Below are 12,483 nucleotides of genomic sequence, written 5' to 3' on the forward strand. Positions count from 1 at the left end.
TTCTGCATGATTGATGTTGGTTGATAAGTTTTTCTTTTCCACACTAAATTTTTGAAAGTGGGTTTCTAAATCATCAATAATGGCAGTACAAAAAGAGGTTAATGGTATTTCCAAGCGATCAAAAAGGTGTGATTGTTGACTTCTGTTTAAAACTGCTTTCTATTGGATAATTTGCAGGTATACCTAAATCTTGCGCCATACCCTCAAGGTCTGATCGATCGTATGGTTCTGTTGTTGATAATGTAAAAATCAAGAGGTTGCCTTCTAATTAATCTAAAAGTGGTCTGTATAAGAAAATATCTGTTTACTTCCTTAGGTTTATATTTGAAAAAGTGTCATTAAGTATTCTACTGAATTTATAGAGTTCAAGTTAGATTCGTACTAAACCCAAGAATGTGATTGGGCAGAAGGAGAGCCCTCTGTTTAGTAAATCAACTTGGTAGATTTGAGAGTGGTAATTGAAAGGATCACCATTAGTTGCTTTGGTGTATAGACTTCTCTAGTTCCTTCCTGTGTGCTCTTGATTGGTCTCATAGAGTGACATTGCAGTCCCTCAGTGTGGTATCTTGGCTGTCCTAGTTGATAATGAAATTAATATCTCCTTAATTTGTGATTGTCATCTTTTTATCAGTTACTCCTCAAATTCATCAATGACTTTACTGAAGAACTTGCTTCTTTTTTTTTCTGGCAGTATCTTCCCAATTGCTCTCTCCAGTACTCTTGGTTATATTATCTACGTCTGGTTTATAGTTTTCAAATTCTTACTCAGTATTGTAAATCAATTGTGAATCATATCCCAGATGTACTAAGATACTTGTCACAAAAGTAATCACAATTTGCGACCTGATATTTTACGACCAATATCTAACTTTCCAAACCAACCTATGTTCTAATAAGTCAGTTTGCAATATTGACAATTGCAGTGGTTCATGAAAGACCTGCTTAATTAATATTTATTAGGCAGGTCGCAATTGTGACCTTGTGGGATTGGCTGTAATTAAAGCCATTATGTCCTTCAAGGAACAGCAGCTCACTAATCCAGTCAATGCATTTAAAATGTGAAAACTTTTTTTTAACGCAGTCCGATTTTATTGAAGAAAAGTGGACATTTTAAAAAAAAGATTTCAGTTTTGAAAAACACTGCTTCCTCCCATCAGCGCTGCCACCATGATTCCCAAAGGGCAAGGTCTCTAAACATGACCCATTCCTCCTTGTCAATTAGTTAGCACTCCAACTTAAAATCGATGAGAGATCAATGGAGTTAGGGTAACAAATAATTGATACATATGACAGCGATTCACAATTTGGAAGTAATGCCCAAAACATGCTCCATCCAAATTGCAAACCGGTAATAATTTCTCAACCATTTTGCAATTCTGAAAAACGTTTCTGAATCAAAAAATAGGGTTTAGTAAAAAAGAAAAGTCCTGAAGTCTGGCGCAAGAGCCCTCTTTGCCTGTGGGGTGGCCATGTTCCTAAGCCACGCCTGTATAGTTAGGCAAAAAGCATTGCGTGGGGTGGTCTAACTTCATATTTTAGGTGTCATATAGAAATCACTTCAGCCCATGATGAATGCCTATCCATTGCAAAAAAAAAAAAAACATTTTTATTCACCCATTGGGTTGGTCTGTTAAGATTGTACTTTTTAACTGTTTTTACTCATAGTATTCATGATCTCATCAATGAACTTTTAGAAATTTTTATTGTATAGTTTTTTTTTTATAACTGTTTTATCTTCTGCCATGCAATAATGTGCTCACATGTCCCGACTGAACACATTCCTTGGATTAGCTCTATCTTTATACCTCTTGTTAACTCGTAGTCTCTTAACTTCTTTTTAAAGTGTTGCTTGATGCTTTATGATACCAGTTATTGAAATAAAGCAAATGATGATGATGATGAAATAAGAAAATGTGATTTAGCTGCCTCAAAGCTTGTTTGCTTGTTTCTGGTCCAGGGAAGACCTGGCTTGGGAGTTGGGCTGGACTGTTCCGATGAGTAACAGGATCAGTACTGATTTTCATATGGCTGGGTCTGAACTGGGGTGGCAAAGTGAGCTAAAGAACGATGATGGATTCAACCCAGATCTGTGACTGGGGGTAGGTGTCTGAAAAGTTTCAGTGCTCCGTCCATCATCTCCTTGTGTTGGCCTCAGACATGACCCCTGGCTTTGGACTGCAAAAGTGAGCAGTATTTTGTGACTGTTTCGTTTCCAAAAGGCACAGGAGCAGAAGTTGTAGCTGGACCATTTTGAAAACTTTAACAATGGCAACAACTTGCCTGCTCAGCCTTGCTCTTGCAGAACTTAATGCATGTTTTTGATGCATGCCTCATTGGTGTAGAGTTTTGTTTTATTTAGAATCGGTCTGGGATATGTGCATGTTCCTAAATATTGTCTACTATTACCCCCAGGTCCCTCCGGTCCTCATGCCATTCTTACTAATGGAGATGACCATCTCCACGACAGAAAAAAAGAAAAGGGGAATTCTGGAACACCTAACTCCACCCCCCTCCCACTGGGAGTACGTAAGCAGTACCTACCCAGCATTCTGCCTCATCTTTTTTCTGTCTGTCGACAGAATGGGACGAGGTTGCTGGTTCTACTTACCTCCTGCAGTATTCTGCAGCAGTCTACTTTGGATCCCGTCAGGCTGCTGGTCTTTCCTCGATGTGCTGCGTGGTGCCTCTCGGCCTGCTGGGCTTGCTGGGATCCGCGGTTGTTGCCAGGCAGCCCTTTGCGGCTGTTGTTGCGCCCGCCCTCCCTGTGTATTCCGGGTGGAAGGGCACGTCTTCCTGGTGGCTGGGCCGGGCTGGAGGACGCGCTGCTACAGCTGAATGGTGACTCAGGGCCGGTCTTGGTGGTGCCCCTGGAGTGCCTGGTGGGCTGGTATAGCCGTTTCCTGTTGCCCCGGGCTGGACTGGTGGAGTGCTCCTGGGCTGGCTGGTGGGGGCAGGTGGTGTGTTATGGCGTCTGCCTGCTCCAGGAGTGAGTACAGTATGGCATTTTTTTTCCTGTCCCGGCTCTATGGCACTAGAGGGTCCCTGTTGGCTCTCTATTTTCAGGGGTATTTTCTGGATTACCTGTTTCCTGGCACTGAGTTGATGGTCTGTGACTGGGCTGAATGGTGGGGGCAGACGGTGTTTTATGGTGTCTGCCTGCCCCGGGGGTGAATACCGCACAGCGGTTATTCTCATGTTCTGGTCCCCGGCTTCCCTGTTGCTTGGAATACATGTACTGTCTCCCCGCTCTTGGTGGCTCTCTCTTTTAGGGGGATTTTCCAGCTGGCCTGTTTCCCGGTGCTGTGTTGATGGACTGTGCCTGGGCTGGCTGGTGGGGGTTAACAGTGTTATGTGGATTCTGCCTCCCACGGGGGTGAGTCACGCTGGGCAGTTTTTCATCCCTCTTTTTCTTTCTCTTCTGTGTGTCTGTCGCACTTCTTGCGGGCTTCCGCAGGCCCTTGATGTTCCCGGCCTCCCTGCTTCTTGGGTCTGTTCTCACCTTGGGGCTTGGTGTTGTGCCCTCTCTCTGGCCTGGCGTGGGCCTTGGCTCTGGGGTTCACTGGTGCACTGTGATGCTGAACCCTCTCCCTGGTCTCTAGCGGTGGTCCTTGGGTGGCTCATGGCTCGTGGGTTGAGCTGGTGATGCCCCTGGTGTGCCTGGTTTCCAGTGTTGGTGTTTGCCTGTGGCCCTGCGCAGGGGTTGTGGGTTACACTTGGGCTGGCTTCTGAGGGGTGAGTTCAGTGTTGCGGTTTCTTTTCCCCTCTTTTGTTACTTTCCGGGTTCCTTGGGCAGTTTTGGGGGTCCTCTGCCTCCCTGCTGCCAGGTCGTGCACCGCCAGGGGGGGCTGGGTGTTGTGGGTCGTGCTTCGCTTCTGCCTCTGTGGCTCCTTTGTTTCTCCCCTGTTGCTTTGGGCTGGTTGGTGGAGGCATTGGTGTGGCAGCCAATGTGATCTGGTGTCGGCTTGCCCTGGGGGTGTGTGCTGCGTTGTGGCTTTTCCAGGTTTCGCTCCTGCTTGGCAGCCCTGTTGTTCCGCTTCTCCAGGTTGTGCCCTTTCTCTGGGCTGGCTTTTCTGTGGCCCTGGGTCGGCAGCAATGTTGGGCTGTGCTCTGGGTGCCCCTGGTGCATCTGGTTGCCGTTGGCCCGGTTTGTGGGGTTCCTGTGGTGTTGGCCTGGTCCTGTCACTTTTCGCTTTGGGCTTGCCATTTGTGCTTGGTCCTTTGGTGTTCCTGCGTGCCTTCCTGCTTGTGTTTTTTCTGGTCAGTGTGTTGTGGTTCAGGGGCTGGTTTTGTGCCTCTGGTGTCTCCTGTCCCTGGTTTTTCTGGGTTTTTTAGTGGCTGTTGCTGTGTCCACGTGGGCCCGGATTCTGCCCGGTCCCTCTTCTCGTCCCTGCCTCCTCTGTGGGTTGTGCGCCTGTGGGCCATCTGGGCTCGTTCCTCCTTGGATTGTGGTGTCGCCACAAGTCTTTTGGTCTAATGGTGGGGCCTTGGCTTTGCCTCTGTATGTTTTGGCCTTGCTGTCCCTTCAGTTGGCCCCTCGTTGGCCTGTGCGGGTCAGGTTGGTGGTGCCTTCTCTGCCCTTGTTTCCGGGTTGGGGGCTTTCTGGTTGTGCGGGGGCCATGCCTTTGGTTGGTGTCAAGCTAAGGCCATTGTGGACTTGGTGCCTTTGTGCCTTCGGAGTCGCCTTTGGGTGTCAGCCTGTGACCCCTGTCTGGCCTCCCTTTCTCTGGTCGCTTTTCAACTTGCTTGGGTGTGGATCTTTCGGCCCCTTGGTGGTTGGCAGTTCTGTGTCTGGTGTAGCTGGGGCCAGGCAGGCCTCCATGCCCTCTCCTCTGGCCCTTCCTCTGTGCCTGCCTTACCCTGGCGTGGGCTAGGCTGTGGCGTTGGCATGCCGGTGTGGGATGCTTGGCTTCCTCCCTTTCTTCCTGCCACTTTGTATTCCCTGTGTGGCCTGGCTGTGGCTGGTTCCAGTGACTTTCTCTCTGCCCTCGGTGGTTGGGGGTCTCAGGGTTGTGGCTGTTGGCCCTCTGCCACTCCTTCTTGGCTGGTGGTGGTGCCATATGGTGACCTTGTGTCTTGCTCGCGTGTCTGTTTTCAGTCTGCTGGCATCCCAGGAGTCTGTGGGGCATCTGAGGGGTTGGGCTGTGGGCCTCCCTGTTTGTCTCTCCTGTTCTTGTGGCCCTTATGCGGCTGGTCTTGGGACTCTCTTGGTGTGGTTCCTTGCTGTCGTCCTTTGTCCTCTGGGCCGGTTGGTCGGCTGGTGGTTCGGTTGGGGGTTTCCTCCCTTCCTGGGGCAGGGTCTTTCCTGTTGGTCCTGTTTGGTCTTTGGGTTCCCCTGGTCTTGAGGTCTTCGGGGTTTTTCCTCTCCCCGCTCTTGGTGCTGTGCCCTGGTCTGGTTCAGGGTCTGCTGCGGTCCCCCTCTTGCCTTCCCTTGGGTGGGGTCATGTTGTTGGCCTCGTTTTGGTGAGGGGGTTGTGCTTTCCTGTGTTCTGCCCTCTGGTTCTCCCCCTGCCATTGACTATCCTTTTGGGGTCTGTGTGTCTTTGCCTGGTACTTCTGGTTGGTCTTTGGGCAACTGGTGTTTTGGTGCTCGGCGTTCCTGCTTCCTTCTTTATCCTCCCTTGCTTTTGTTGGGCGGTGTGCCGGGTTTGTGTCCCCGTATCTCGTGCGTTCGGGGTTGTTGCCTCGGTCCTGGCTTGTAGGCCTGTCGCTGTGTCCCAGCTCCTTCTCCCGGTTTTGATGGTGTGGACTGTTGTCTGGTGGTTGGTGCTGGATGTTCCTGCCCTAGGGCCTAGTCCTTCTCCTCTGTGGGGTTTCAGTAATGGGGTCCTCTGGGCTCTCTGGTGGCCAGATCTGTCGATTTGGAGAGGCTTGTTCTTGGTCTATGCACCCTATCTTCCTGGTTTGCTCTCTGTGGGGTCCTCTGTGTCAGCGCCTTGGCTCTGTCTGCTGACCTTGTTCCCTTTTGTCTAGGCTGGTCTGCTGTGGGCCTCCCCGGGTGTGTTAGGGTTAGTCTTGTGGTTGGCCGTGTCACCCTTTGTCTCCTGCTTTGGACTGAGCCTGTTGGGTCTCTCCTTGCTTCCCCTCGGGTCTCTGGTGTGGTCATTGGGTTTTTTTTTTCAGCGGTGTTCGGCGCTCTTCCCTTGTCTACAGGGGGTCACTGTCTGTCGGTTCTGCTGCTTGGTCTGTGGAGCTGCGTGGTGTTCCTGGGCTTGGTGGCTTTCTCTCGAGGTGGGCACCCTTCCAGGCTTTTTGTGCCCTTTGAGTGGTTCCGCTGTTTTGTTCTGGGGGCTCGCCTTTGGGCTTCTGGTCTCTGTGGTTTGTCTCCTTTTTCAGCCTTGGCTGGTTGTCTTTGCCTTGTCGTCTTCGGTGCTGGCTCCCTTCCGCTTTCCGCTTTTGGAGGTGCTTGAGTTGGTGGGGTGTGGATGCCCTGCTTCTGTTTTTCTAAGGTTGTTTGACTCCTTTGTGCTACTGGTGCCTTCTACTTCTGCTGTGCCTGTTCTTTCAGTCCTTAGTTGTAACCCTGTTGGTGTGACCCTGGCTTTCTGGTGTGTGTGGTCGCCTTGGGTGTTCTTCTGTGGGTGGCCTCTCCGCTGTCCTTCTGGTGTGGACGGTCCCTGGTGCTTCCTTGTTGGGTGCTCCTTCTCTGTGGTTGGTTCGGGTGTGTTCCTGGTGTGGGTTGTCCGCCCTTTGGGTGGCGGTGCTGTGGTTTGGATGCTTTTTTTAGGTCTCGCCTGACCCAGCGCATGCGCTGGTCTGGCGAGACTTATTGAGAGGGCTCCAAAAAGTGCTACCAGGCCAGCCTAGAGCTACAGTGCATGTGCGCGTGCGCGCGCGCAGCTCTTTACCGCAATTACTTTCACGGCCGCACGGCCGCTTTGATGTTTGATTGTGATCGCTATCGCTATCACTTTCACTTTCGCTGCCGCACGGCCACTTGGCATAGCTAATAGGTCTCGCTTTTGAGACCTTATAAGTATTTAGTTATGCAACTGTTGCATTGCTAAACACTTATAAGGTCCCAAAGGCGAGACCTATTGGCTATGCCAATGCTTGTTTGATCTTCTTTGTCATCACCTGCATGTTTTGGGGAGTTCGCCCCGTTGGTTGGTTCGGGGCGTTGCGGGCTGTGTGCTCATGTCTTTGTTTTTTCTGTGGTTCTCCCATTTTCTTCTCTTGGGATGCTGCTTTTTGGTGTGATGTCCTTTGTGTTCTTGGGAGTTCGGAAGGCCGGGTTTCAGGCTTTGGTAAGCTCTATTAGTAAGAATGGGATGATGACTGGAGGGACCTGGGGGTAATCTCCATTAGTAAGAATGGGACGAGGACAAAGAACCAGGAGTAATGAAGATTACCAGTAAGTAATAGGCTCATTATGCTCCTTGAACTGAATGGTGCTGTAGTTCATATCTAACCTAATTGTTTATTTTAAAATATTTCTTTTGTAAAGAGAAAGCTATAGTCAACTTAATGGTACACAAATTGTGTGAAGAGTGAGTTGACATTGCTGGAAATCAGCGCATGAACTGGAGGCCACAGCTATTCAAAGCAAGCGCTGAAACTCCTGCTCTATTCTAGCATGCTTTCCAAGTCAAAGTTCTAATGTAGATCTCAGGGTGCACTGTGTCCTCAATGAAGATACTGCGTTCCCCAATAAACGCAGGTCAGTGTGCTACCACATGATTTTGATATTATGCTGCCCAGTTTTCAGAGGATGCAATTTGCAACTTTGGTGATGGTCTAAATTGTCTTGTAACAATTAGCAGAACGGAACATACTTTAGTGCCACCACACTTCGCTTCATTCTCCAAGGTCTCTCTTGCTGTTGTTCTGAACTGTCCCTGGGGCTTTGCCGACCTCGCTCCTCGCCATCTCGCTGCTGCTGCATCGTCCTGCCCCCCCCCCGCTGCCGCGTTTTAGACCTTCGTGGCCGCAGCGTGGAGGGAGGGTGAGCGAGGACTACATCACCCAGGATCCCCGGGCCCACATCGGACGCAGTCTCACCTGTCCAGCGCCCGGAGGCGCTTTAAATACAACAACACACCCGGTGGAGTGGGTGTCTCTCTTGCTGTTGTTCTGAACTGTCCCTGCTTGCATCTGGGGCTTTGCCGACCTTGCTCCTCGCCATCTCGCCGCTGCTGCATCGTCCTGCCCCCCCTCCCGCCGCCGCGTTTTAGACCTTCGTGGCCGCAGCGTGGAGGGAGGGTGAGCGAGGACTACATCACCCAGGATCCCCGGGCCCACATCGGACGCAGTCTCACCTGTCCAGCGCCCGGAGGCGCTTTATATACAACAACACACCCGGTGGAGCGGGTGTCTCTCTTGCTGTTGTTCTGAACTGTCACTGCTTGCATCTGGGGCTTTGCCGACCTCGCTCCTCGCCACTGCTGCATCGTCCTGCCCCCCCCTCCCGCCGCCGCATTTTAGACCTTCGTGGCCGCAGCGTGGAGGGAGGGTGAGCGAGGACTACATCACCCACGATCCCCGGGCCCACATCGGACGCAGTCTCACCTGTCCAGCGCCCGGAGGCGCTTTAAATACAACAACACACCCGGTGGAGCGGGTGTCTCTCTTGCTGTTGTTCTGAACTGTCCCTGCTTGCATCTGGGGCTTTGCCGACCTCGCTCCTCGCCATCTCGCCGCTGCTGCACCGTCCTGCCCCCCCTCCTGCCGCCGCGTTTTAGACCTTCGTGGCCGCAGCGTGGAGGGAGGGTGAGCGAGGACTACATCACCCAGGATCCCCGGGCCCACATCGGACGCAGTCTCACCTGTCCAGCTCCCGGAGGCGCTTTAAATACAACAACACACCCCGCGTCGCGGGCCACACACGCGGGCGGCGCCGGGCTGAGCCCGGGCAGAGGGCGGGCCGTCTGTGGCCGTCCGGGGCTGGCCAAGGCTGGGCTGGGCAATCCCTCTGTAAGTGAGTGCTTGAGGTAAGCCGGCGGTGGAACCGTCGTATGAACAGTGTCGTTTGTGTTGCTTATCAATTCTTCACACTCACTAAGAACCCATTAGTACTGTGTCATATGGCTGGGAAGGGGAAGCGCGCTATGACTCTTACATCAGTGTCTGGCACCATGGATCAATATATCACCAGAGTAGTCTCGGTCTTAGAGCACGAAATCGCTATCACCGAGAGGCGCCTTTCTACAGATCCTATGCATGCAAGACGCTCCTCATTAGGCCTATTGGCTCATTCTAAATCTCCAATTAAATCAAGGGAGCGGATTCGGGGGGACGTACCCTCGCTTACTGAGACTGAAATACCTTTTAACGTGTCAACATCTCCAGATAGGCTGCTCGAAGTCTCCGCTACGATTGATGGTGCAACTACAGTGACAGTAACGGCCCCATCTAACTCTAAAGCTATTCCCCCTCAGACAAGGGCTGCGACCAAAATTTCTAGACCTGCCAACTCGAAAAGGAAAAGGGGTGGGATTACGGACGGTACCAGGCAGGCGAAAATGTTAAAAACCTCTAAAAATATTGCATTACCCGACACTCCATGCACCCAGGATTGTACAAATGAGGAGGATGCCAGCACAAGTACCCCCCTTTCGTCAATTGGTTGCGACATGATTTCCCAGCTAGAAAAGGCTGTTCGTTCCCTAATTTTACCACTTCTAGAAAGGGTTAAGATAGTTACTGAAAAAGTTGATCGGCTGGAACAAACCATTTTGGACAACTTTTGCTCATTAAAGAATGTTATCAAAATGTCCACTAGAGACATTGTCAAAACCAATTGCCCCCATATTGCAAACTCTTCGACTTTTGTACCGCCCCAAATTGAAAAACATCCCTCATCATCTAACATGGGTTCAGGCACTGGTCCACCTAATTCTGTGACTAACACCCATCAGTTGTCAGGGCGGGCGGGATGGGCAAGTAAGGAACCTAAGGGTAATACTACAAAAGATACTGCGGAAGGGAGAGAAGCTGCTAATCTTGTTATTCCCGCCAATCCATTAAGTTTACCCTTAGTTCAAATTCATTTACCACCCGAATCCCTCCCTTACGTTGTAGTTTTAACTGGTGTTCCAGAATTAACTGGTAGCAAAACTGAATCCTTCCAGGAATTAAAAAATAAAGTAAGTCACTGGCTAAATACAAACAGGCCAATTCCTAATAATTTGAATGGGAGAATTTTATTTGTAAGGAGAGTAAAATGGGTAGGCTCAACTCCTAAAAACACTCCAGGAGATTGTATCATTGTCAACTTCGAAGATACACGAATCCCGAGGTTTATCACTGATCACACACCATATAGGCCTAGATCAGGGATAGAGGTGCATAATCTACATCATTTCTACAACTTAGGTTCTCAGTATTGACAACCGGACTGCAAGCCAAATTTTACACCTCCTAAAGTTCTGAGGGCAACTGAAAGTGATTTCACTTGTGGTTGTGACGTTGTCACCCCGGTTCCAATAGGGGTGTCTGCCTCACTCAGGGTTTCTTTGCTAAGCCACCGCAGGATGAGTGTAAAGTCAAGTGAGCTAAGTCAGGCCGTCGCACACCAGGACACACTGTTTGGCAATAGACTAGGTACTTTGCTATCTTGGAATCTAGCTGGCATTAAGAATAAACTAGATTCTCCTGAATGGGTGGGCTTTGTTAACAAATATGACGTTTGCCTTTTACAGGAAACATGGGCCTGTGAGGCTCAGTTTTTGCTGGGTTACTTGAACTTTTATGTCCCAGCGACTCAGGGCCCAAAAGGCCGCCCCATGGGTGGATTAACCATCTGGGCCCGACAGGATTTATTTTCTAGAACTGTCATGATCGACACGGGTTCCCCGGACAATCCAATTAGTGAGATTAACTTTTGGTCTAACGCACACATTAGACATTTACAATTTATATCTCCGTGGGACAAAAGGGAAAAGTCACGGGTATTGGATATTTTGACCAGTCTTATTGAAACCAACTCGAGCAACAAGGATTTGATTGTAGCGGGTGACCTTAATGTTACAGTTGAACCCCTCTTAGATCCGGACTCTGATTGGGGCCTAGACCCCGAAGAGGACCGGCTGTGGGGAATACCCGCCCTACCGCTTACTCCAATTAAAAGGTGGTCTACAGTAGCAGTTCAGGCAAATGCACTATGTTACGAGAAAGGCCTAAGGGCCTTGAATGGAAGGACCTTAGGGGACAAGAAGGGTGCATTTACCTTTGACAATGGCCGCTCAGCCAGTAGAATTGATTATGTTCTTTGTTGCATGAGGTTGTGGCAGCACGTTATAGACATGGTGGTCGAACCAAGAGTCGAGAGTGACCATAACCCCATTTGTGTTACTCATTGTTGGTGGGGGGATCGTAGCATGGCGAGAGACAAACCAAAATTGGTTTACCCTGACTGTGTCCCTACCAATGACATGCGAAGACTCAAGTGGTCCCAGGTCAAGATTAATGCCAATAGCATAGACGACGAGCTTGCCCAAACTATTGGGAAACTGGAAGACGCTCTGGTGACTAAAGAAGGCAGCAATCAAGTCACTAGACTACATCAGTCCTTCTTTGAGGAACTACGCGGTTTTTTCTATAAGCCAATAAGCAAGGGCAACAAGCCACTCTTCAAGCGACTAAGATGGTACGATGAGGAGTGCCGACGAGCCAGAGGCAATCTGACGCAAGCCTTTTCTAGTGGGAGCAAGACAAGTATTCAATTAGCCAGATACTATTATAAGAAGTGCCTTGCCCAAGCCAAAAAAAGATGAGACGAATCGTATTGGCTAGATTTGAAGGAGGCATGTTATGCTAGGGACTCCAGATTGTTCTGGAACGTGATTAAGTGGAATAGAGGCGGCACGCCTGACAGTCCATCTAATCATGTCACACAAGAAGACTGGATAGGGTACTTTAAACCACAATATGCATGTAATCCCCTATACAAATGCCCGGGGCTGACACCATATGTTTTTTATTCGCATGGTCACTTTAGCCCCAAGGACGTTTTAGTAGCCTTGGCTTGTGTAGCTGCTGGGCGGGCACCGGGTCTGGATGGAGTCCCATCTGATCTCTTCCTTAACAACAAGCCCTGTTGGAGTAAGTATATCACATTAGTGGCTAATGCTGTGGCCGAAGGCGCTCCAGTGCCCAAATCATGGGGGGGGTGCAATTATAATCCCTATTTTTAAAAAGGGAGATAAAACCCTCCCAGGAAACTATAGACCTATTAGTCTAATAGACACAATCCAAAAGGTCATCGGGAGGATGGTCCTGAATGAGCTATTGGATTGGATTGAAGACAATAGGATACTTTCCTGTTTTCAAACTGGTTTCCGTAAATTTACCAGCACGGTGGACCAGGTGTTCCGCTTTGTACAACTGCACTGGAAGGTAGTAACGCTAGGTAAAGGCAGTCTCTATGTCGCTTTTGTGGACCTAAGAGCTGCCTTCGACCTTGTCCCTCGAGAGCAGCTGTGGAGGGTTCTTGAAAAGCTCGGGCTTTCCTCTGAACTTTTGACTTTAATTAGGCGATTACATGAG

This window comes from Triturus cristatus, chromosome 2_1 (genome assembly GCF_964204655.1).
Source record: "Triturus cristatus chromosome 2_1, aTriCri1.1, whole genome shotgun sequence".
In the NCBI taxonomy this organism is placed as follows: Eukaryota; Metazoa; Chordata; class Amphibia; order Caudata; family Salamandridae; genus Triturus; species Triturus cristatus.